We start from the raw sequence: 23,441 nt of genomic DNA, 5'->3' as shown, positions 1-23,441 counted from the left end.
GCGCCGCGCCGCGCACAGCACCCGCGCTCGGGGGCGGGCTCTCGGCTCGGGCCGCAGACTGGCGGGCGGCTCAGCCACTTGCGGGCTGCGCGCCGCGGCCTGGCATCGCCCTTTTAAAAAGTCTTCCGCAGGCGGCCGCCGCAGCAGCAGCCGGAGGAGCCGAGTTCATCTGAGGACAGCCCCAGTTCTCAGAAATCCCTTCCCTGCTGGAACATCAAGCTCCCTTTCCTGCAGTTGAACAAACTGCCCTAGATTGGGGGATGAGGAACCCGCCCCAAACTCGTGCAAGGAGCTCCGGGCGCCCGCGCCCACGTGAGCTAACCTTGAAATTAGCCCCCGCACCCAGGCGGGAGGTGGGGAAGGCTGGCGGAGTGGAGGGTGGGGGAGGGGGCCGGCTGTCGGCCCCTCGAGGCCCAAGCCCTAGGGTTTGCTCCCCTCACCCTGTTTCATAACTCTATGGGGTTGCATTTTTTCTTTTTAACTCTTCGGGTAGGGTAGGGGTAGCGGGGTGTGTGTGTGTTGGCGGGGGTGGGGCGGGTAGAGGCACCTTCCGCATCCCCCACGCCCTCGAAGACGAGGAAAACCTGCCCTGCGGTCTCCCCTGGGAACACTGCAGAGTAGGGTGTCAGGATGACATCAGCTTCTAAACATAGTCCGCACCGCACCCCAACTCTGAGCGCCGTGAGCAGGGCTGGGGCGGGAGCGCGGGGAGAGCAAGGAGGCGGGTGCTGCTGTCCGCGGGCGGGGCTGGCCGGGCCGGCCGGCTGTGCGGGAGAAGATGACTTTGCAGGAATCCTGTTCGCAGAGTTTGCAGGCAATCTCTGCCGCGACGGTCGGGCCACGGGGTTAGGAAACATTCCTGCCATTCCGCACTCTCTCCTGCCCCACAAAAGCCACACACGCACACGTGCGCACGCACGCAGCCCTCGGATCTAAGGTGTCTTTATTTGTGTAAAGCAACCCAACCCCCCGCCCCCAGCCTTAGCACCCCGGTTGGGTCTGCCCGGGGGCATCCGCGCCCTCCAGCCGCCCAGCCTCCAGCCCAGCCTCGGGGCTAAGCCCTCGAGGGGTCGGAGCGGCCCTCCCGGTGAGTCAGATGGGCTGTGTTTCCTGTGGTTGTTGTGGAACAGTTTGTCCTTTTTACCACCCCCCCTCCCCGTCTCCACCCCCTTGGTAAATATAGCGCTCACGTTTCATCATCTCTTTGTCCAACGAGCGCCAGACACCCCGGCCCGCGGCCCCCGCCGCCTCCCTCCTCCTCCCGGCTCGCGGTTACCTCGCGTAACCCCGCGCGGGCAGGCGGCGGGCAGCAGCTCGCCCTGCGCCCGCCCTGCACCCCCTCGCTTCCCGCGGCCTTACACTCCTGTCCCCTCCCCTGCTGCCAATGCCAGCTCGAGTTGTGCCCCCAAGTCACCGCCCCACCCCCGGGGGCCGGGTCGGGATGTGTGTAGGTGCTGGGGAGCAGGCACCCCTTCTTCCCAGCCCCGGCCGTCACCCGGAGCTCAGGCCAGGACTGGGTCTTCCGCTTACCCAACCTCCCCTCCCCTCTCCCAAGTCCAAGGCCGCCCCCGTCCCCCTCCTGAGCGCAGGTGACGAGCTGCTGAGACAGTGTCTGATTCACAGAATGCTGAACCAGCGACGCGTACTTGGGGGTGGGCGCTCGGTGAACGCCTCCCTCCCACCCCCTCACCCCAGAGGGGAGTGGGCTGGAGGGGCGGGAAGAAGCGAGGTGGGTGGATAACACAGAGAAGTGTGTGCCTACCCTTCCCTCTCTCCCTTCCCCTCCCAGTTTCATTTCCACACATAAAACCACCCACCGGGGACCGGAGGCGGCTGGTGTTCTCTGAACGCAGGGAACTGGCTCTCTCTGTGGTCTCCTGTTTACTTCCCTCCTCCTCTTAGCCCTCCCTCCCCTGCGCCCCCACCGCCCCACGCTGCCTCCCGCCCCCCCCCACCCCCCAGCAGCTGGGAAACCTGCAGGAAAACACTGCAGTCATGAGACTTCCCTGGACCCGAGCTGTGGCCCGGGTTTGCCCTGCCCTGCCCTCCTTTGCGCTGTGTCCACTTGGAGCACTTGGTCCTGAAAGAAAGGCTCTTGGGGCTCCCCATCCCGGAGTCTGGAAGAGGCGACAGCCTCCATCCCTGCCTCCCTTTTCCTCTCCCCTCTTGGCACCAGATGTCCTGTAAGGGCCCTGCCTGGCTGCCCTTTTGGCCAGGGCTCTGGGCCACCCCCATGAGTGGCCACCTGTCCAGAGATGGCTAGTGAGAGAAGAGACCGTGTGTAAGAGCTGGGCATCCAAGGAGCTGCAGGGCTGGCTAATCTGCTGTCACAGCCTGTCCCCGGTTAGCACAGGGCGCCCGAAGTTCCCTGCTGCCCAGGGTTTTCAGGCAGAGCCCCTCTCCTTGTGGAGTCCAGGCCCACAAAACCTTTTTTCAAGGCTTGTTTCCCAGCAGGGAAGAATTCCGCCTGTCTTGGTAACAAAGAGCTCCCAGGAGGCCATGAGGGTGAGCCCTGGGTGCTGCCTGCCTGAAGTTCACCCCCATTTCAAAACCACCTCTTCGCCACAGCTCCGCGCTCCACTGCCATGGTTACCAGCTCCCTGTCCTCCTCATCGAGAACGGTGCACAGAGGCGGAAACAAACAAGGGCATTTTAAATGTTCTTTTAAATATCCAAAACGCGGCCTTGGTATTTCGGTAGAGGAGGAGGGGGACTGAACATCCTGGAGGTCCGCTTCTGACCCTCTGACCCTGAATCAATCCCTCACCCCGACTGGCCTCTCAGCTGCCCAAGGAGGGAAAGAGGCTTACTGAGATGGCAGAGAGCGGAATTCAGAACGGAACAGGTGCACCCCCGCTGGGGACTCTTACTCAAGGTGGACTAGTTCTCCCCTGTCCACGCAGCCGCAGCCCCCAGCTGCTGGGCCTGTCTGAGCTGAGCCGGGAGACCACACCACCAGATGCTTGTTCTACACCTGACTCCCGGGCAGGCGTCCGCCTCCACCGCACCCCTGGTAACGTTTTCAGGGAACTTAGTAGCCTCTGGGAATAAGGACCTGAGACCTCACACATGTGCCCCTCCGCCCTGCCTTGGACCTTTGTCATGTGGGTACCCTGGATCTTTTTCACCTCTAAATAACACCACCGCCCCTGCTATTTTCATTTCAGACATCCTGTTCCCTGACCGACCTATGTCTTTCCCTTCCACCTTATTTAGTCTAATAACTCCATTTAAGCCATTCTTCGACCTTAGTTTAACCTTCAAGCTACTTTTTCACCGTTCTCCACTGTCCTTAGATTCTCACATCCCTCCTATCCCATGTAGATCTCATGGACTATCCTCTATCACTGTATCGCCAGTCACCCCTCGTTTCTTTTTCTGGGGGCCACCCACCCGGCAAAACCCTGAGTCCATCCAGCTTAACACACTGGACAAAAACAGCGGTGCTGTCTGTGGTCACTAACTCTCTGATCCTGAATTTCAGGCGGGCTCTCAACACGGCCCTTCTGCGTTTCCAGAGTCAGCTCACTCTCCCGAGCTCTGAAATGACACCTTCTATCCATGAACACCCCACACCTTTCCCCTTCCTCACCCTGAGCTGAAAACCTTGCTTCTTAATCACTGGGAAAATAAAAACACAAGCAATTTCACAAGACCTGCCTCGTCTACCCACCACTATGGCCTCCACCCTACCCGCCTCTGACTCTGCCTTCCTTCCTGTCACATGACTGTAGTGTCCCTGTCCCTGTCTAAGCAGACCCTTCTATTTGGCACCATAATCCCTTCTCGTCGTGACCAATTAAACGGTCACTCCTGAAATTATCTCATCTTCTCCCCACTGGTTGTCCCCCCTCTCCTAAATAATTCACATTGACACAGAAACATAATCTACTCCTTCCTTCCTTTATATGTATAAGTATGTTTATGTGTATATCTCCTTAGCCCCCAGTTCCCCCTCCAGTGTTACTCCTTTTGCCATTTTTTCTTGGCAACAAACATCTCAAAGTTGCCCGTGTGTCTATACCTCTTATTCTCTCTTGATCTCATGCCAATCCGACTTTCACCATCTTTAGGCCACTTAGATGGCTCTTGGCAAGGTCACAAATGACCCCCATCCTACCGAATCTATTAGCTATTTCCCTTCATGTAACTGGAAGCAAAGAAGTCTAAGGAGTGAACCAGGAAGGTATGGGGGAAAACATAAGAATATGGCATCTTAGAAGCAAAGAGGAGAAACTGTTTTAGGGAAAGGAGTTTAATTCTCTCATCTCCTTTGCTGCTTTCTTCTCCTGGCCCTCTCTCTAAATGTCAGGAGGCCCCATGGCCCTGTTCTTTGGCTCTTTTCTCCCCCTATGCTCAGTCTCTTGGTGATGGAATTCTTAACTTCTATCTGCCAATAACTTCCATTTCCCCCCCCACCCATGTTTATTTTTGAGAGAGAGAGTGAGTCAGAGCACGAACAGGGGCAGGGGCCGAGAGAATCCAAAGCAGGCTCTAGGCTCTGAGCTGTCAGCACAGAGCCTGATGTGGGCTCAACCCCACAAACTGTGAGACCATGACCTGAGTCAAAGTCGGACGCTTAACCAACTGAGCACCCTGCACGGGGCTTGAACTCATGATCCTAAGATCAAGGCTTGAGCTGAGATCAAGAATTGGAGGCTTAACCTATTGAGCCACCCAGGCGCCCCCATGACTTCAAGTTTTTATCTTCAGTCTAGACCTCTCTCTTGAGTTCCACACTTGACTCTCCAGCCATCAACTCATCATTTCCACTTGAGTATCTAACAGGCATCTCAAACTTAACATATTCGGATTGAACTATTGATTATTTCTCCCCACAAGGGCTCCATAGAAAGCCTTCCATCTTAGAGAAAGGCATACCTGTGCTTCCAGTTGCTCAGGCAAAAAAACCGAGGAGTTATCTTTAATTATGCTTTTTATGTATACCCTACAGCCAATCCATCAGGAACTCCCATCAGCTGTATTTTCCAGACAAATCCAGAATCCGGCCCCTGTTGTCACTTTATCTACCAACTGCCTCTCTTGTATTGCCAACCACGGTGGCCTAGCTGTTCCCTGTGCGCCCACCTTGCCCTGCCTTCTTTTCTCAACACGACTGCGGGAGTGCTCTTCCGACATACATGTCAGGTCACATCACTGCTCTGCTCACAAGTCCCCAGTGACGCCCCTCTCACTAGGAGTAACTGTGCAAGCGCCTGCAACAGGGATGGGGATGAGGCAATTCCATCTGCCAAGAAGGTGACTCTCTGACTTCCACTCTTGTTTGCACCCCTCTCCCACTCTACTGGGGCCACCCTGCCCACCTCGCTACTTGGGGAACTTACCAGTTACACTTCGACCTTATTTGTAATGGTTCTTTCTTCCGCCTGGAACCTCTTCTCCAAAGGGTTCTGCATGGTTCACTCCCTCACCTTCTCCAGGCCTTTGCTCAGCTCTCCCCTTCTAAAAGTGATCTGCAATACTCTGGTTTCTCTTCAGATCGTATAAATCTTTCGCCTTTTACTAAAAGTGATCTGCACTGGGCACCTGGGTGGCTCACTCAGTTGAGCGACCGACTCTTGATTTTGGCTCTGGCCATGATCTCATGCTTTATGGGTTCGAGGCTCATGAGGGGTCTCTGTGCTAACCGTGATGAGCATGCTTGGGATTCTGTCTCTCTCTCTGTGATCCTCCCCCACCTGGGTGCTCTCACTCTCTTGCTCTCTCTGTCTCAAAAATTTTTTTTTAAAAATTAAAAAAATAAATAAAGGTGGTCTGCCCAGCCTGTTCTATTACTCCCGTGATTGCCTGTGCTACATTTGCTTTTTTTTTTTCTGTGTCACTTATCATATTCTGACCTGCTACACAGTGTGTTTATTTATGATATTTGTTGTTTTTTGCCCGTCTCTTGCTAAGTACAAACTGTTTTGTTGGCCGATGTATTCTTTTTAAAATGTTTACTCTTTTATTTTTTGGCTGAAGTATTCTTAGTGCCTAGAACAGTGCGTGGCAGAAAATAAGCTTTCAGTAAAATTTGCTGAGTGTTGGGTAAACAGGATAGGCAGCCATATTGTTTTGAGCCCTGGTATATGCCAGGCACCCCAAAATGCACTGTGTGGTCCTGGCACTCCTGATGTAGAGATGAGGAAGTTAAGGTTCAGAGAGGGTAAATGCAAAAGCCAAGCTCCCATGGTGGCAAAGTGGGTACTGGAGCTTAGGACTCGGGTCCAGAGCTCAGATGCCTACGTGCTCCATTACCTGTAAATACGCTGTAAGGCCAAGAGTGACTTCTTTCTGCCGTGGCTGCAGTTAAACTGTGGACATGCACACTGGCTTGTGACATCTCCTGATGCCACCTGAGTTTGTGTGTGGGAGCAAGATGAAACACATAGGTTCCTTCCTACTCCACACTAGTGCTGAGCAAAGGGTGAGGGCGATAGGCAAGGACACAGCCATGGGTTTGGCTTGCCCTGGGCTATTTTGCCCACTTGTGAGGATGTTGGGCGTTTCTGCATAAAGGAGAGAGCATGGCACAATAGATTTCTTTCTTGCTCACAATGCATTTTAAACAAGGGTTGGCTGGGGTCTCTATTAATTTGGGAGCCAGGTTGATGGAACCATTCACCATTTGGAACACTCAAGTCATAATTTCTACTTACATCTCATATGTCACCATCCCAGCCACAAGGAGAACAGGAAGCACGGTGTTTCCAGGTGCCCAGAAAGGAGGGGGCCGGAATCTTTCTGGGTCCATGTCCAGTATGACCGAGAAAGCTCTCGTTGGAGCAGTCCTTATAGATGATGCAATAAACTCTGGTCAAAATATAAAGAACAGTTACCCGAGGCCCCTGGAGGGTGAACAAAAGCAGGCATACAGCTGGCATCTGGAAGATAGGAAGGACCTGAGAATTTTCTATTATGACTTTTGACCTGGGGGTAGGTCCTAATTTGTGCCATTTAAAATAGTTCTATGTTCATAGGAAGCCAACAGCCTTATTGGCTTGATGAGGCACAGGGTAAGTTTTGGAGTGCCCACAAGTGCTGGAAAGTAAGGGAAGAAACTCCAGAAAAGAGCTAGAGAGGAAAACCCCCCAATTCTGGGCATAATAAACTCCGTTCACATCTTGGGCTGATCCCACATGGAAGCCTAAGACGGCATAAGTGAACTCAGTTACGCACATCTCTGCATTTATTTATTTATTTATTTATTTATTCATTTGTTTGTTTAATGTTTTATTTATTTTTGAGAGAGAGAAAGAGGAAGAGAGAGCACACAAGTGAGTATGACTGGGAGAGGGACAGAGAGAGGGAGACACAGAATCTGAAGCAGGTTCCAGGCTCTGAGTGGTCAGCACAGAGCCCGAAGCAGGGCTCGAACCCACAAACTGTGAGATCATGACTTGAGCGAAAGTCAGACACTTCTCCAACTGAACCACCCAGGCGCCCCCACACAGCTCTACATTTTAAACAAAAGTGAGATCAGGTGGTACATTTTTAAATCTCATTTTCAGCTAACAATTTTCTGTGGATATTTCCATATTCCTCATTACATTCTTCTACATTATTGAAAAAGAGAATATCTTTTGAATAGGTAAACATTCACATGGTTCAAGTAAAAAGGTTTAAACAGCTGTGTAATGAAAAATCTCTTTCCCAACCCTGTCCCTTAGCTATCAGAAGCAACTATGTATTACCCTGCACCATTTTTTTGGTGAGATATTTTTCCCGAGATATTTTACGTATATCCAAGCAAATACGTGTATCTTGCTCACCTTCTACACCAATGGTTAATATCCTAACAGTGCTCTGTACCTTATTAACTTGATAATAGATCTGGAGGACCACTAGAAATTAATACATGTAGTTTCCTCATGTTGAAGGGCGACCATAGAATTCTGATATAAATGTACCTTAATTTATTTAACAAGTTCCCTGCTGCTCAGCATTTAGGTTACTTTGAGTCTTTTGGAATTTGAAAAATTATTGCCATAAATAACCTTCTTTTGCACTGGGGCAAAGCAGCTGTAGGATGAAGTTCTTGAAATGAAATGCTGGGTTAAAAGATACCTGCATCTGTAATTCTGAGAGATGTCAATCTGCTGTCCCCGAAGTTTGTACCAGTTTATACCGGCCAACGAGTGAGTTCCAGAAGTACCCGTTCCTCATCAATGAGTGGGTTAAAAATGTCTCTGATCTTTGCCAATCTGTTTGATAAAAACGATATTTCAGGGTGCTTTTTTTTAATTACTTAGAGATAGAGAGAGCGTGGGTGGGGGAGGGGCAGAGAGCGAAGGGAAGAGAGAGTCCCAAGCAGGTTGTGTGCCATCAGTGCAGAGCCTGACAAGGGGCTTGAACCCACGGAACTGTGAGAACATGACCTGAGCCAAAATTAAGAGTTGGATACTTAACCGACTGAGCCACCCAGATGTCCCTTTCAGGGTGCTCTTAATTTTCAACCTCTTGTGATAGGTATTGAATATCTTTTCATGTGTTTAAGAGCTTTTGATATTTCTTTGTTTAATCCACAGCCATTACCCTTTTTCATTCAGACCAGTGGCTTTTCCCCTATGGAGTCTTTCTATGTTAGAACATTAGCCTTTTATCTGTGAGTATGGATCCGAATATTTTCCCCAGCCCGTCATCTGCTTTTTAATTTTGTTTATTATTTGTGCCATGCAGAAATTTCTTTTAGTTATTGTATTTTTCAGTTTTCTATACTTCTAGATGTTATTTTATAATTAGGCCTTCCATATTCTTATTATAAAATAACTGTCTCATGGCTTTCTCTAGAGCCTTTATGACTTTATTGATCTATTTAAATTTTTTTCCTGGTGTAATATGTGAAGTGTGTACCCCATTTAACTTTTCTCCAACTAATATTCAGTTGTTCCCATCCCGGGTGTGAATCTCATTTTTTTACATGTGTAGTCATGTTATCTCTGAATAAAGACAGTTTTTCTTCTTCTTATTGAGCTTTATGCCTTCTCTTTCCTCTTCTTACCTCACTGTACTAACCAAAAGTTTAGTAAAATGTTGTCTAAAGTAGGGATGGTCATGGGGAGGTGTGTGCCTGGTGGCTCAGTTGGTTAAGAGTCTGACTTCGGCTCAGGTCACAACCTTACGGTTTGTGTGTTTGAGTCCCGCATGGGGCTCTGTGCTGACAGCTCAGAGCCTGGAGCCTAATTCTGACAGATTCTGTGTCTCCCTCTCTCTCCCTCCCTCCCCTGCTTGTGCCCTCTCTCTCTTTCTCAAAAATAAACACACATTAAAAAAAATTGAAAGTAGGGACAGTGGGCATTGCTTTGCCTTGTTCTTGATCTTACCTATGAGCAAACGGGTAAACAGCGGCTGGCTATGCCTTACCACGTTACTCTCCACAAAGTTGATGCCAATTTGAACTACTCTGCAGTGGATGGAGTTGCCTAGGAAACCATAACCATTAAGTAGGATGTTAGCTGTTAGCTGTAGGTTGTAGACACCCTTTATCACATTTAGAAAGTCCCCTTCTATTCCTAGTTTGGTGAGAGCTTTTATCCTAAATTTTGATGAATGCTTTTTCTATATCTATGGGGATGATCATATGCTTCCTTATGGCCTTTATTCTATTAGTGCAGTGAATTAAATTTATTTTTGAATGTGAAATCAGCCTTGCATTTCTGGAGTCAACCCCACTTGGCCATGATCTATTATCCTTTTCATGTATCTCTTGATTCTATTTGCTAATACTTCGTTAAGAAATTTTATATTATGTTCATGAGGAATATTGGTCTGTAACTATCTTTCTTGTAATGTCTTTGCTATGTATTGATTTAAGATACCACTTTTGCCACACAAAAAATTTCTGTTTATATTTGAGTCCATTTCTGGATTTTATATTACCTTCTGCTCCATTAATATTTGTCTTTCTTATGTCATTATTGTTAACAGGTACGTTGTCGGATATTTTGGAATTAGGTTATTTCCAGCTTCCTGCTCTTACAGACAACACTGCAATAAACAGTATTTTGGCTAGATCTTTTCCAACTCCTTGATTACACCCTTAGTATAAATCCTTTGAACTTGCATAACTGGGTCAACGGGTAGACAGAATTTTAAGAATTTGGCTACTCTGTTAACTGGTGTCCCATCAGGAGACTAGAAACCGTGCTAATTATTTCAATCAAGGGACCTAATTTAGGGGTGCCTGGGTGGCTCAGTCGGTTAAGCCTCCGACTTTGGCTCAGGTCAGATCTCACGTTCGTGGGTTCGAGCCCCGCGTCAGGCTCTGTGCTGACAGCTAGCTCAGAGCCTGGAGCCTGCTTCCGGTTCTGTGTCTCCTTCTCTCTCTGCCCCCCGCCCCCCATGCTCTGTCTCTCTCTGTATCAAATAAATAAAACATTAAAAAAATTAAAAAAAAGGGACCTAATTTAGGGACTGATTATTATTGTTGGAAGGGCTAAAGGAACAGAAAGGGGAGGTTGAGATAACCCCTAGATTAGAAACTGTAGGAAGCCATCCCAGCCTTAGGATGGTGGAGTTAAGAGGTGAAGGGGGCAGTATTGCCACAGCCCAGGACCCGTTCACTGCTGACGGTGCTGAAGACTGTGCTTGAGGTTGAGACCACAGATGTCATTACCAGAGTCCCTGCAGAATGGTGGAAACATAGTCACCCCACTGTTGCAGCGGCTGGAGCCACCAAAGGGTGCCCCACTGATTCAGGAGATGTAGCCAGAAGCAAGAGAAGTATACAAATGCTTTCTTCCTTCCTGCCCCTCCCATCCACAAAGGCCTCCCAGACCGAACCTAATCAGAACTACGACACCAAAGAAGTCAGAAAAGTCGTTTGCAGAATCCAGCTCCAACTGAGAGAAGCAAGACCAATATCAAGGACACGGGATCTGTATGGTCGCACAGAGCCCCATCCTTCCAAAAACCCCACGCTGGTGCTATCACTGTCTTGAAATTCCTCATACTTTCCGAACAAGGGGTCTTGTATTTTGATTTTGCACCGGCCCCACAAATTATGTGTCGGGCCTGCCTAGCAGAGCATGGAGGGACAAGAACGGAGCTGAGAACGAGGAGGAAAATGCCAGGGCCGCTAAGTTGCCAAACTTCTCTCCACAAAGTTTATAGCAGTTTGAATTACTTACCGAGGGGGAGTTGCCTGGGAAACCACAAATTAGTTATGGTGCTGATAGGGAAGTTCTTAAGAGTTCCTCTAAACAGTCTCCAGGGGTTCCAAAAGCAAGAGCAGAAGTCAACAGATTGATTCTCTGCTCTCCCAACTCAGGGAGTCTGATTAGAAGCCCCCTTTTCCCCGCACCTGTGCTCTGATATAGAATGTCCCTCCCTCACTCCTAAAGGGGGAACCAGATCTGACCGGTGAAAGTGTTGGTTGTCAGAAAAGTCACATATTATTGCTTTGGTTTTATACATCTGGCCTATCATTAAATGGATCTTTTACTGTTCTTTCTAGAACTTATTGGTGCAGAGGAAATTCACTCAACAATACATAGTGTCAGGCTCCTAGATCTGCTCCCGGAAGCAGACACCAGTCCTCACGCTGGCTCTGGAGAGCCCAGGAACATGAAGGGAATGAGGAAGATGTTCACAGAAGGGTCTTCAGATTTGGGGAGAGTAGTTACATTATAGCAAGGGTCAGAATGTGGCCCTGTCCTTGGAGGAGGTAGGGAGGCGATGTGGAGAGGAAGCAGAGGGACCTCAGAGGGAGCCCAGACCTGTGCTCCAGCCCTTTAGGGACCAAGAAGAGCCCACTTTGGGATAAGGCACTTTCAGATACACCTCCCCACCTGTCTGCCACTGTTGTCTACATGTCTTTCTTAACAATCGATTTCCTAAGGTAAAGCCCACAGGTAACTTTCTGTAGTTACTCATAAAGGAAGCAACTCATTCATTCATTCATTCATTCAGTAGACTGGGCCTCCACTGTACACTAGCTCTGGACTTGGCAGTAGGGCTGTAATGATGACGAGACATTCATGACGCCTGCCTTCCCAGTCCTACAGTCTACAAGGGGAGGAAACGAATCCATTGCAATACCGTGTGATCAGAGCTCTGACGGGAGAATTAAAAGGTGCTGCAACAGCAAATGAAACGGGGGTCCTTTACCCTGTCAGAGCATCAGGGAGGGGCTGAGAACAAAGCTGAGGAGAAGTGAGGTAAGCAAGGAGGGGAAAAGGGTGGAGAGATGTTCCAGGAAGGGGGAAGATCAAGTGCAAAGTCCAGAGTTGCAAGAATAAGCTCCTAGAAGAAACCGAAAGAAGAGCAAATTAGGGAAAGCTGAGGTCAAGTTTGAAAGGGCTGCAGATCTCCACACGGCCTTGATCCTAAGAGCAGCAGCAAGCCCTCCAGATTTTTAGCCTGGAAAGAGACAGAGATTTATGCTTTAGCATACCACTCTGTCTGCTTTCAGAAGAATGGACAGAAGGGAGCCAAGCTTAGGGGCAAGGGAGAAGAGCCCAGGGGCAGAAAGGAAGAACAGGATGGTGGTAAAGGGATGGAGAGAAGTAGGCAGATTCTGAAAAGTTTAGGATGAAAAACTGACAGGGCTTGGGAATCAGATTGGATGGAGAAGGGCAAGGGAAGGGCTAAGCATGTCCCCTAGGTTTCTGGATCGGACAGCTGTGGGACACAGATCCGTAGGTGAGGACAAAAATTGGCCTTTGAGTGAGTTGAGCGCCAGGTATCCATGGAGCTGCCTAGCAGACAGTTGGATGACTCTTCACCCTTGAATTACTTTATTACAGATTAACAACCAAACCTGCAAGGTACTAAGGGGATAAGATCCAAGTATCTTTGCGTTGCTGAAGGAGGGAAGACTAAGCAAAAGCCCTGAACTGTCTCCCACCTTGAAATCATAGGTCCACTGAGAGCTCCCCGTCTCCTTCCGGTTGCACTAAGTATCCTGCACCTCCCTAGAACATCCATCTTACTGCTCAGTTGCCTGTTTACCCATCAGTGTCTCTTACTAGATGATGAGCTGGTGGCAGGATCTGGGTTCAATTTGTCTTTGTCTTTCCCGTGCCTCCTAGGGTGCCGTGAACATAGTATACTCATCTCCCATTAAGTGCCTATAAAATGTACTGAAAATTCTGCAACTAAGCGGAAAGCTGTTACGTGGAAAAAACACCAACAAACCTCTATTCATTTTAACGGGAAAAATTGTGTTGTATCCCATCCCAAGACACCAAACAATTTTCACAGATAAAACAGTATATCAATTGAATAATGGCAACAAATGAAGTTAAAGAATAAGCACAATTTGGGCACCTGGTTTGCTCAGTCCATAGACCATGTGACTCTTGATCTCAGGGTCGTGAGTTTGAGACCCATGTTGGGCACAGAGATTACCTAATTAAAAAAAAAGAATAAGCACAGTTTGAAAGTTAAATCAATCCAGTTTATAGAGAAAAGGTAATGTTTTAAAGTTTTATTGTACTTATTCTTTTTTCTTCTTGCTCAATATTTTAACCTTTTGATGACTTCTGTATTCACACAGGGTTAAAAATAAATTTGTGGCCCAGAAAAGTATTTCTAGGGGTAAAATAAATTTAACCATGAGAGTGATTCAAAATATATGCAAATAGTTCAGGCACACAATAGGTCACCGAGTCACAGATGCTGTTATTTTTTTCTTTTCTTTTTTAATGTTTGTGTTTTACAGAGAGAGAGAGAGTGCAGGTGAGCAGGGGAGAGACAGAGAGAGAGGGAGTCACAGAACTCAAAGCAAACTCCAGGCTCTGAGCTGTCAGCACAGAGGCTGACATGCGGCTCGAACTCACAAACCATGAGATCATGACCTGAGCCAAAGTCAGGTGCTTAACTGATTGAGCCACCCAGGTGCCCCGATGCTGTTATTTTTCAATCCTCTCATGGGACATATATATACAAAACAAAATGTCTTGGCTTTACACAAACATGGCTTACAATATAAATTTGTTCCAAAACATATTCCCTACAATAAACTGCTGTGTCAAGAAAATCGGTGAATGGTCTTTGTTTGAAACCCTGATGAAGAAATACTTGTTTATTATCTCTTTGGTGAGTTTTTGAGTACAAGAGTTGGTATTTATATTTGTAATGAAAGGAGTCACAAAGTAGTATAACTTTCAAGAGGTGTTATGGTGGGGCGCCTGGGTGGCTCAGTCGGTTAAGCCTCCAACCTTCGCTCAGGTCAGATCTCACATTCGTGGGTTCGAGCCCCGCGTCGGGCTCTGTGCTGACAGCTAGCTCAGAGCCTGGAGTCAGCTTCCAGTTCTGTGTCTCCTTCTCTCTCTGCCCCTCCCCCTCTCATGCTCTGTCTCTCTCTGTATCAAAAATAAAGAAAACATTAAAAAAATTAAAAAAAAGAGGTGTTATGGTGTAAAGTTGCTAATGCATAAAAGAAAGATGAATGAAGAATGGATGAATGAATGAATGGATGAATGAATGGACACCTGGCAAGGCCCTCTGGTAAGGTCAGAAGGAACCCTTGTTGTAGGACAGAAGCCTGAGAACACTGAGGAGCACACAGTGATGGAGGAAGGGATGAGAAGCCCAAGGAGAAGCCAGTGTAGGAAACAGAATACGAAGAATTCTAGCTACCGCTCTGTGATCATTGAGTATATGCTATGTATAATGACAAAATGACTTCTTCTGAAGACTTGGGTGGCCCCTTCAGGTTTCTGATCTCCTCGGTGGAAAGACCCTCACTTGTTTTGCCCACTGGGAATTCTCTCTCCTTCTGCAAACTGGCCTGGGTCATGCCATGGCCTGTGTTCCCTATGGACTCGGAAACTAGAGTGTCAGGGGCCTCATGTGCAGATGTGCCGCAATGTTGATGCTACTCTTTGAGGTCAGCTTGACTTCACCTGGCCCCGGGGTGCCGTAGCCTCCTTGGTCCGAGGCTGTGATGGGCAGTTAGCACATGGCGGGCATGACTTTACTCTTCCTCCCAGCCCCCAACCCCATCACCCCTCACCTCTACTCCTGCTGCCTCCACTTAAAACAATCTGGAATGGAGAACTGTTTCTTGCATTTGCCATCTAACTGGCATATGAATTCCTTGAAATGTAGGTATCCTACTGTCCCCTCCCTTCTCCAGCCTCCTTCTGTATTTCTGCATTTCCTTCTCTGGTCTCCATACATGACTTTATTGTTTCACTGTGTGTCAGCTTTGCTCCTTTTTGTTCTGTCCCTGGGCTCCGTTTTTTCCTGACCTTTCTGTCCCCCATATTTCTGCATACTTGTTCTCTCTGTGGCTTCCCACTAATGTATGTGAAGATCAGTGAGAGCTTTTCATCCCATGGACCAGTGGAAAAACTGTAGGGAGCTCCGAGTATGAGCATCACGTGGTTGGAAGTGGAGGCACAGAATAAATTACAAAAACAACTTCAGCATTATTGGATCTTAAATCTCAGGAGATGGTAGCCATTGAAATCTTGTACATCTAAGTTAAGTCTTATTCAAAGTTTTCTTAAGCTGTCAGTTCTAAGGCATTCTACTGAACGACCCTGTGTTTTCCCATCAGCTCATAGATTAGTAGGGGTTTGGGACAAAGGTAGTGTAGAAAACTAATGTACAGGCTCTCCAAGGGGTCCACAGTGATTATAGGAACCTTCTTTGCATCACTAAACAGTTGTCCTCAGCCAGCCCTTGGTTCCCTGTTTCCTGTATCTATGTTTATCGTTGAGAAGGTTTGTGACATTTCCCACAGAGGCACCTTCCGTGTTGGAAGGTCTATAATGGAGTTTTGGATTTGACAGGAGACGAAGGGAAATGAACTGACCTGAGAAAGTTGTATCTTGGTATTAGGCTGATTTCAATAAATTATAAACTGAAGTAGCCACACTGAGTGAGGCCACACATTCAGCCCAAGTGACATGAACAGGGGTTTAGGATGTCAGTGCTCTCCCAGTTCATATTACCATGCTGGATCTCGATGGAAATTTTACTCGATCAACCACTTACGGGGGAATATCATGTCTGAGTTATTTTAAAAAGGCAGTCTGTCTTCTCTTAACACTTTTATACTGTGGGCGTTTTATAAGCATCTCTGTCACCTGAAATGGAGGCAAGCATTATCGCTCTCCTGTCATGGGTGAAGAGATGCTGCACGGACATCAATCGACTTTCACCTTGCAGGGCGATGGCTGAGTCATTCAGGGTCACAGGTCTCCTTTTTGCTGCTTATTCTATAGGACAGCATCACCTCGTGGTCAGCAAGTTAAAAGTCCTGGGCTGTCCTACTGATGGAGGCAGTCCGGTGGTGACCTTGAGTGACGTTCATAGTCTCTCTGGAAGCCTGTTTTCTTGCTGGAAGTCCAGATAACACACCCACACTTATGATTATATCTTCTTTAAAAATTTTCATTAGGAGTGATGGATTGCCAGCGAATCACATGTGATGGACTTCATATTATCTGCAGGTGAGAAAGGACCTACAAAGGGCAGCTGGCCTAGGGGTCCTAAAATCTTGCCTTACAAAAAATAGGGAAGAGTTAAAAATGACAGCTTCTCAAGGCCCATCCTACTGAAATGGAAAACATCAACACGAGGAACGGGATTCTGTATTTTAAGAAATAGTCTGGTGCAGGTTTAGAAATCATGGCGTAAGTAGAACCGCTGCAAGGGCACGGGGGCAGCGCACATACTTTCAGCTCTGCGAAGGGGTCAGATGTGCACTTTCAATAAATATTCCACGGGACCAGAAGCCAATCCCCTTACAAGCAACATGGAAGCTGGTAAAATCCTCGAATGAAGCCAGGCTCTGCATTAGCCAGCTGTGAGACCTTGGACAAGCCCCTTCCCATCTCTGGGCCCTGGTTTCCTGTCTGTGAAATGGGAGTGTGGGCTTACTGATCTCTAAGTTGCTTCCATGCCACTTTGACCCCAACCGAAGATCCTTTATGATGTGGGCGTGCTTCCAAGTGCTCTCCATTATCTTCATTTTTTAAGATACGGGCCCAATGCTTGTCCCACTGAATGCAGTGAACCTGTTTTCAGTCACAAGCTCCCCTGAACGGCCAGAGTGCAGTGCACGACCCCAGAGACAGTGCGACTGAAGGATTCTGGGACGTTTCCTTGCCCTCCCTGGCTGGAAAAGCAACCTCCGAGAAGTTGAGACCTAGAAAAGGGAGACAGGAGTCTAGATGGCGGAGGTATATGTAAGGAAACACGGTTTGGTCGGCAGGGAGGTCAGTGTCCCCACAGACAGCTCTGCTGCAGGTGAGGGTAACTCTGCCTGCTGTGTGCTGCTTCAGAAGGTGACCAGAGAAGCCTCGTCAACTGGCAAAGACGGAACATTCTCCAGTGACCGTGCTCACCTTGCCCTGGGTCATGGCCGCCGTTGCCAGGAGACGCAGGGAACGGTTATCGAAGCGGGCACAAGCGCTGGCTGTTGAGGCTCAAGCCTGGCTGGTGGCAGGAGGCTCAGCAAGGAAAGGGGGCTGAGGCAGCAGTGTCTCGGAGGCCAGAAATGATCAAGCGTTCACCGCAACTGGAAAGGAACCAAAAGAGAGCAGTTTTGGTAAGAGGGCCAAAGCCAAGGAGCCAAGTATTAGGTTTTATTGGGCTTTTGTTAGAGTCCATGAAATTCAAAGGAGGGACATTTACTGACTTCTTCCCACGTGTCAGAAACTGTGCAGGGCTTTGGGGATTCAAACAGAAACAAGGCACCGACTGTCCCTTTCTGAAGGGGTTTATCATCTGGTGAAGTAGTTCTCCATAAGAACACGTGTCATGTGTCATTCTAGTGGTGACAGCATCGTGGGGGCAGGGCTTACAGGGTCTTGGGCAGCAGGAGAGGAAGGCAGGTGAGGTGACATCTCAGCGGGACTTAGCTAGGGGAAGAAGGGGACCGATAGGCCCGCTGGGCAGAGAAGACAAAATTAGCAAAGACCAGAAGGTGTGTAAGAGCATGGGGCCTTTGGGAAGGGAGAGCAGGTTGGAGGCGTGGGGGCAACAGGTCCACACAGGGGAGGGGAGAGTGGGGAGGTACAGCTTTAGACCTAGCTATGGAGCTAGGCTGTGTGTGTGTGTGTGTGTGTGTGTGTGTAAGGGCTTTCATCAAGGGAGCTTCTTGTTAAATAGTTGCATTGGTGTTTAAGAAATATTGAAAAATATCGAAGAGAAAAAAAAAGGAAGACAAATGGGTAGAGGGCAAGATGGAGTCAGGGGCCATATTCAGAAGTCAGCAGGGAGGAGGACAGTGGGTGGGAGAGACGCTGGTCATCTTGTGTCTGGGGTGCGCAGTATGTGAAAGGAAGGTGCAAAAAACCATCGTTGGCTTTCTGGCTTGGCCAAGGGGTTCCAGAGATGCCACTACCACGGACTCCACTCCCTCCTCCAAGTCTGTATCAGTTGGACTGATGGCCTCCTGCTCTCTGCTTCCAGGATAGTCAGTCCAGATAACTTGGGGGCAGGTGGTTGAGTGACACACTTTAAGGAACAGGGAGTGCTTAGAGGTGCCCATACGAGGAAGGTACTTAAAAATAAACTTTTGCAAAACTCTTTTAAGATCTCTGTATTACTGGGGGCACCTGGGTGGCTCAGCTGGTTAAGCGTTCAACTTCGGCTCAGGTCATGATCTCACAGTCTGTGGGTTTGAGCCCTGTGTCGGGCTCTGTGCTGACAGCTCAAAGCCTAAAGCCTGTTTCTGATTCTGTGTCTCCCTCTCTCTTTGCCCCTCCCCCACTTATGGTCTGTCTCTCTCTTTCTCTCTCAAAAATAAATAAACTATAAAAAAAAATCTCTGTATTATTTAGGACTATTAATCTTAAAAAAATACCTATCTATAACGATGAAACATTATCCACACTTTGAAATGTACAAGACCAAAAACGTACAACTCTGTGACTGATCACAAAGCAAACCTCAGTGTGCTGTCATGGGGGGCTGCAAATGTGGGCATCCTTCCCTGTCAGCCACTGCTGTCTGGTTCCAACACTTCCCTGCCCCTCCCCCCAGGAGAACCACATCCTCCCATGAGTGAAAGCACTTGAAAAGAAACCACACATTTGCAAATTAATTCAATAAATAAAACAAATAAAAGCCAATCTCCCTCATTTCACCGGTTCCAATTTCGGTTAATTTTTCTTCATCTGCACCTGATTGACTTTAGGGGTCCTGAAATCAATTGTCATTTGGTTCGATACCTACAGTAGTAACAAAACCGTGATCTGAGCAGCCCCTTTCTCTGTGTCTATCTAAGCTAAGTGGCCGCCTTCATCCATTAATCACCTCTGTAACTTTCTGCAGCTTATACAGCTGTGAGCTTAAGAAAGGCCATTTATCTTGACAGAGGCATTTCTCTTGTGTAAACAGTGGTGAGTACAGCCTGCACTACTTAAAGGAAGGGAGGAGAAGAAGAGAGGTTGAACTGCTGTGTGCCTGGAATCGTAACATTTACTTATTTTAGGTCCTGGGTGTCTCTTACGGGCTTGAGGAGCTATGGATCTATCACCCTCTCTAGAGCTGCTCTTTCTTCAACAGGCTGCTGGCCTTGCAAGCTTCTGCCACCTTGGGAACATTCACTTCCACTCGTGGCAGGAGGGAGTGCTGGGTGGGAGAAGGCTCTACCTAGAGGAAAGAGAGGACGGCCCAGCTGCCTGATCCACTAGGCCAGCCGCTTCGGGAGAGACTGGGGCAATGGAGCAAGGCATTACGGAGATCTGGAAAGACCTGAGAATCGGCAGAGAGGCTCCGTCCTTCCTTCGCCAGTCCCAAGGCAGGGTGGGCCAACCTCTCCAAGTTCACCTCAAGGTTTACGAGGGTCACGTGTTTGTGCTGGCCTTGACATTTTCACAAATTGCTCTGTAGTTGTTTTTATTAGTTTTATTCCAGCTGTTGCTCCAGGGCCTCTTCTGGCAGCTTGGCCTTCAAGGCTGGCTTGGAATCCCTCCTTAATTGACTCAAGTCATGAAAAGGTGCCATCTGCTTTGAACTCTTGCCTGTTCCGATGCTGGACAAATCCCAGGCATGCACCATAGGAAAGGCAGTAATGAGGCTCACACCTCCAAGTTTACAGTACCCAACTTGGTCTGGTCAGGTGTTAAGAGCAGAGGTGAAGTGCACGCCCAGGGGGAAGGGTCTGAAGAGTAAAAAGGCCTGGAGAATGTGCTTCCTCCTGGGTCCTAAGTGACGCCAGCCTGGGGAAGAGATTTCACAGCAATCCTGTCAAAACCCTGCGGTTAATAGCATCGTGATGACCTAAATAAATTCGCAGATATCAGTTACTCCCTGTGTTTTCACTTCACACCAGCCCTCCACAGATGTGCCTCAGCTTGGGAAATCCTGGGGAAAAAGCCTCAGGGAGAATTGTCCTGTGAAGCTATTAGTTTTATCCCACTTCATAGAAAGAAAATAAGAAACATAAGGAGCTTTAGGAAGAAGGGTCACTGTCACCATGAGGTAGCCAATGTGTATTGCTGTTGAAACGCTTTCTCCTTTCATATTTATTATTTAAAAGCAATACCAAGGGCAGTGTCAATGGAGCAAAATATTTACTGACTTTTCGTAGAATGTCCCCCAATCGTGACTTCTTTAAAAAAAGTTGTTATACCAACTGTAGTGTGAAATTGACTTCTATCTCCTCCAGTACAGTGCGTAATCAGAGTGTCTTTGATACATTCTGAGACTTTAACACGGACCCAAGTTCAAGCGTGCCTCGGAAAGTTATATCCTAACGAGGGGCTCTGGTATGTTGCTATTTGTTTATCAGGAGAGATGAGTCCCTACTGCAAATCAGGAAGTAGCACCTTTTACCTGGAAAGATGGTCTCAAAATGTCCGGCTGGTGTAGGGCACGGGAGGTGGGGGGCAATGGCAGATGGAGAGAGAAGCCATAAATTAAAACAGATTTAAGGGCCGGATCAATCAAAAGCTACGGGTAGACCTTGTTTGGATACTGACTTGAACACACCAAGTCACTATAAAACAAACAAACAAACAAACAAACCCTGAGGGGCACCTGGGAGGCTTGGTTGGTCATGTGTCCGACTTAGGGTCAGGTCATGATCTGATGGTTCCTAAGTTTGAGCCCTGCATTGGGCTTTCCGCTCTTAGCCCAGAGCTGCCCTCAAATCCTGCCTCCCCGTTTCTGCCCTTCCCCTACTCATGCAAACAGGCTGTCTTTCTCTCTCAAAAATAAATGAACATTTAAAAAAACCTGCGATGATTGGGGGGAGGGAGTAAAACACTGACTGAAGCTTGATGACATTAAGAACTTATTTTTTTAAATGGCATTGTGATTATGTTTATTTTTTTTTAAAGTTCTCATCTTATCTTTTGGAGATACGTAATGAAGTACTTACAGATGAAATGATATAATGTCTGAAACTTATTTCAAAATAACTCAAAGGGTCAGGGTGTGGGTTAAGTGTATGGTAAGGGCGGAGGGAGGGAGGCAGGAGATGAAAAAATCCCTGGCCTTGTAATTGTTGAAGATAAGAGATGATTACAAGAGTTATGGGTTTGCTATATTATTTTCTTTACTTCTCTATGATGAACAGTTCCATGATGCAAAGTTAAAAATGAAAGACCTCAATGGCTCTTGTCTCTGTTAGCTTTTCTTGGGCGGGAGGGAAAAGGTATTAAGGACCTCCTCTCCAATTGGGCATGGAATTCTTACCATTGTGAAATTTATAATCAAAGAAATCTCAGTGGGCTCTCCCTAATGTTATGAATCTTTGATCATATGATTCTGTAAAACTGTGATCAACTGATACAGCAATCACAGCAATGATCAGTGCCATCCCCCACTGGGGCTGGGGAGAGGCAGACAAGAAAGGGACTGTTTCCCACTGGGATGTGGTTGATTTTTATTTATTTTTTAAATGTGTATTTATGAGAGAGAGAGAGAAAGTGAGGACACAAAAGGAGGAAGGGCAGAGAGAGAGGGGGACAGAGGGTCTGAAGCAAGCTCTGTGCTAACAGCAGAGAGCTGAATGTGGGGATCAAACTCACAAACCATACTATGAGATCGTGACCTGAGTCAAAGTTGGCCGCTTAACCAACTGAGCCACCCAGCATCCCGGAAGTCTTGGTTTTTTGCTTACACAAAGTCAGAACCTGGTGATAGAGCATTTGACTGCATAAAGTCAGAACCTGGTCTGAATGGTCATAATGGTGTGGGGTGATTTGGGACAAGATAAGGCGATGCTTTGGGACACTCATATAAATGTGTGTGGGGAGAATAGTTATGGTTTGGGTGATAAAGCTCATTCCAAAGAAACTATATCCTAGGTTCAAAAATAACTTACACCTTAGACTGGATTTCTGATGCCATCACAACTGTTATCTGTGCTGTGTAACAAATTTCCCCCAAACCATTAACATTTATTATCTTACAGTTTCTTTGCAAGGTGGGTCTGGCTCAGAGTCTCTCTCTCTCTCTCTCTCTCTCTGTCAACGCTACAGTCAGGCATCATCGGAGGCTCTAGTCATCTGAAGGCCAAAGGAAGGCTCTGCTTCTGATTGCAACCACCTGGCTGTCAGCTGACTTCAAGTCTGTTTCCAGATTCACACCTGTGGGCTTCTCTGCAAGGCTGCCCAGTGACATGGCAGCCGGCTGCTCCTAGAACAAGCGAACCAAGAGAGCATGAGAGAAAGCATTGCATGGAAGCCACAGTCTTTGCATATCATAATCTTGGAACTGATCACTCATCTCTTCTGCTGTATTCTATTTTTTTTAAGTGAGTCACTAAATCCATCGAGGGGAACCGATGCATCCTCATTTGCTGGGGACTTTCCTAAGTTAACACTGAAAGTCCTACATCCTGGGAATCCCCTCAGTCCAGGGCAGACCACAATGACTGGTCACCCTGAATCTAGCTTACACTCAAGGGGAGGGAATGACATAGTGTGTGAATACCAAGAGGAGGGAATTGGCAAGGGTCACCTTGGAGGCTGGCTGCCACATCAACCTTTCTTAGATGTACTTTTCTTCATTACTGAAAACAATCAGGTCTGTGAGCCACTTTGTGAATTATAAAATATATGTCTCAGTTTTTAAGTGATATGATGAATCATACTAAAGTGAAGTGAATAAATACATAAACCAACTTTAGAAACAGAATTTTATTTGAGGTGGGTTAATGAGATTTATTGTATCTATGTATTTCTTTTTTTTTCCCATCTAGTCATTATTTCAAAGCAAATATTGAAGTTGGCAACCAAGTCTGTCTTTTGGTTTGATTTTCAGAATTTCTGGTTAGATTTATGACCTAATTTTTAAGAAAAGTTAACTTTTGAACTATAAAAGTATCATGTTTCATTATAGACCACGTGGAATCTAAAGAAGAGGGATATGAAGCAAAAAGAAAAACATCTGAAGATTTTTGCTAATTTCTGTACATGTGGGACCTTTGTGTTTAATCTTGTAGTACATTATCTTCCTTTTCACAAGTTCTTCATCCATGTGCTTTTTAGAGTTCATATTTTTCCAATTAAGGGGATGTACCATGA

The 23,441-nt window shown here is 47.4% G+C and overlaps 1 long non-coding RNA gene across 1 annotated transcript in view; it reads left to right on the top strand.

Annotated features, from left to right (window-relative positions):
- Positions 1-23,038, top strand: part of LOC115276393 — a 27,460-nt gene extending 4,422 nt beyond the window's left edge. The window contains exon 2 of the long non-coding RNA XR_003901913.1: positions 22,395-23,038. This is a non-coding gene — a long non-coding RNA (uncharacterized LOC115276393). The remainder of the gene's footprint in view (positions 1-22,394) is intronic.
- The last annotated feature ends 403 nt before the right edge of the window (positions 23,039-23,441 follow it).

The sequence above is a fragment of the Suricata suricatta genome, chromosome 13, assembly GCF_006229205.1.
Source record: "Suricata suricatta isolate VVHF042 chromosome 13, meerkat_22Aug2017_6uvM2_HiC, whole genome shotgun sequence".
Classification (NCBI taxonomy): Eukaryota; Metazoa; Chordata; class Mammalia; order Carnivora; family Herpestidae; genus Suricata; species Suricata suricatta.
This window is presented reverse-complemented; position numbering and strand designations above follow the sequence as displayed.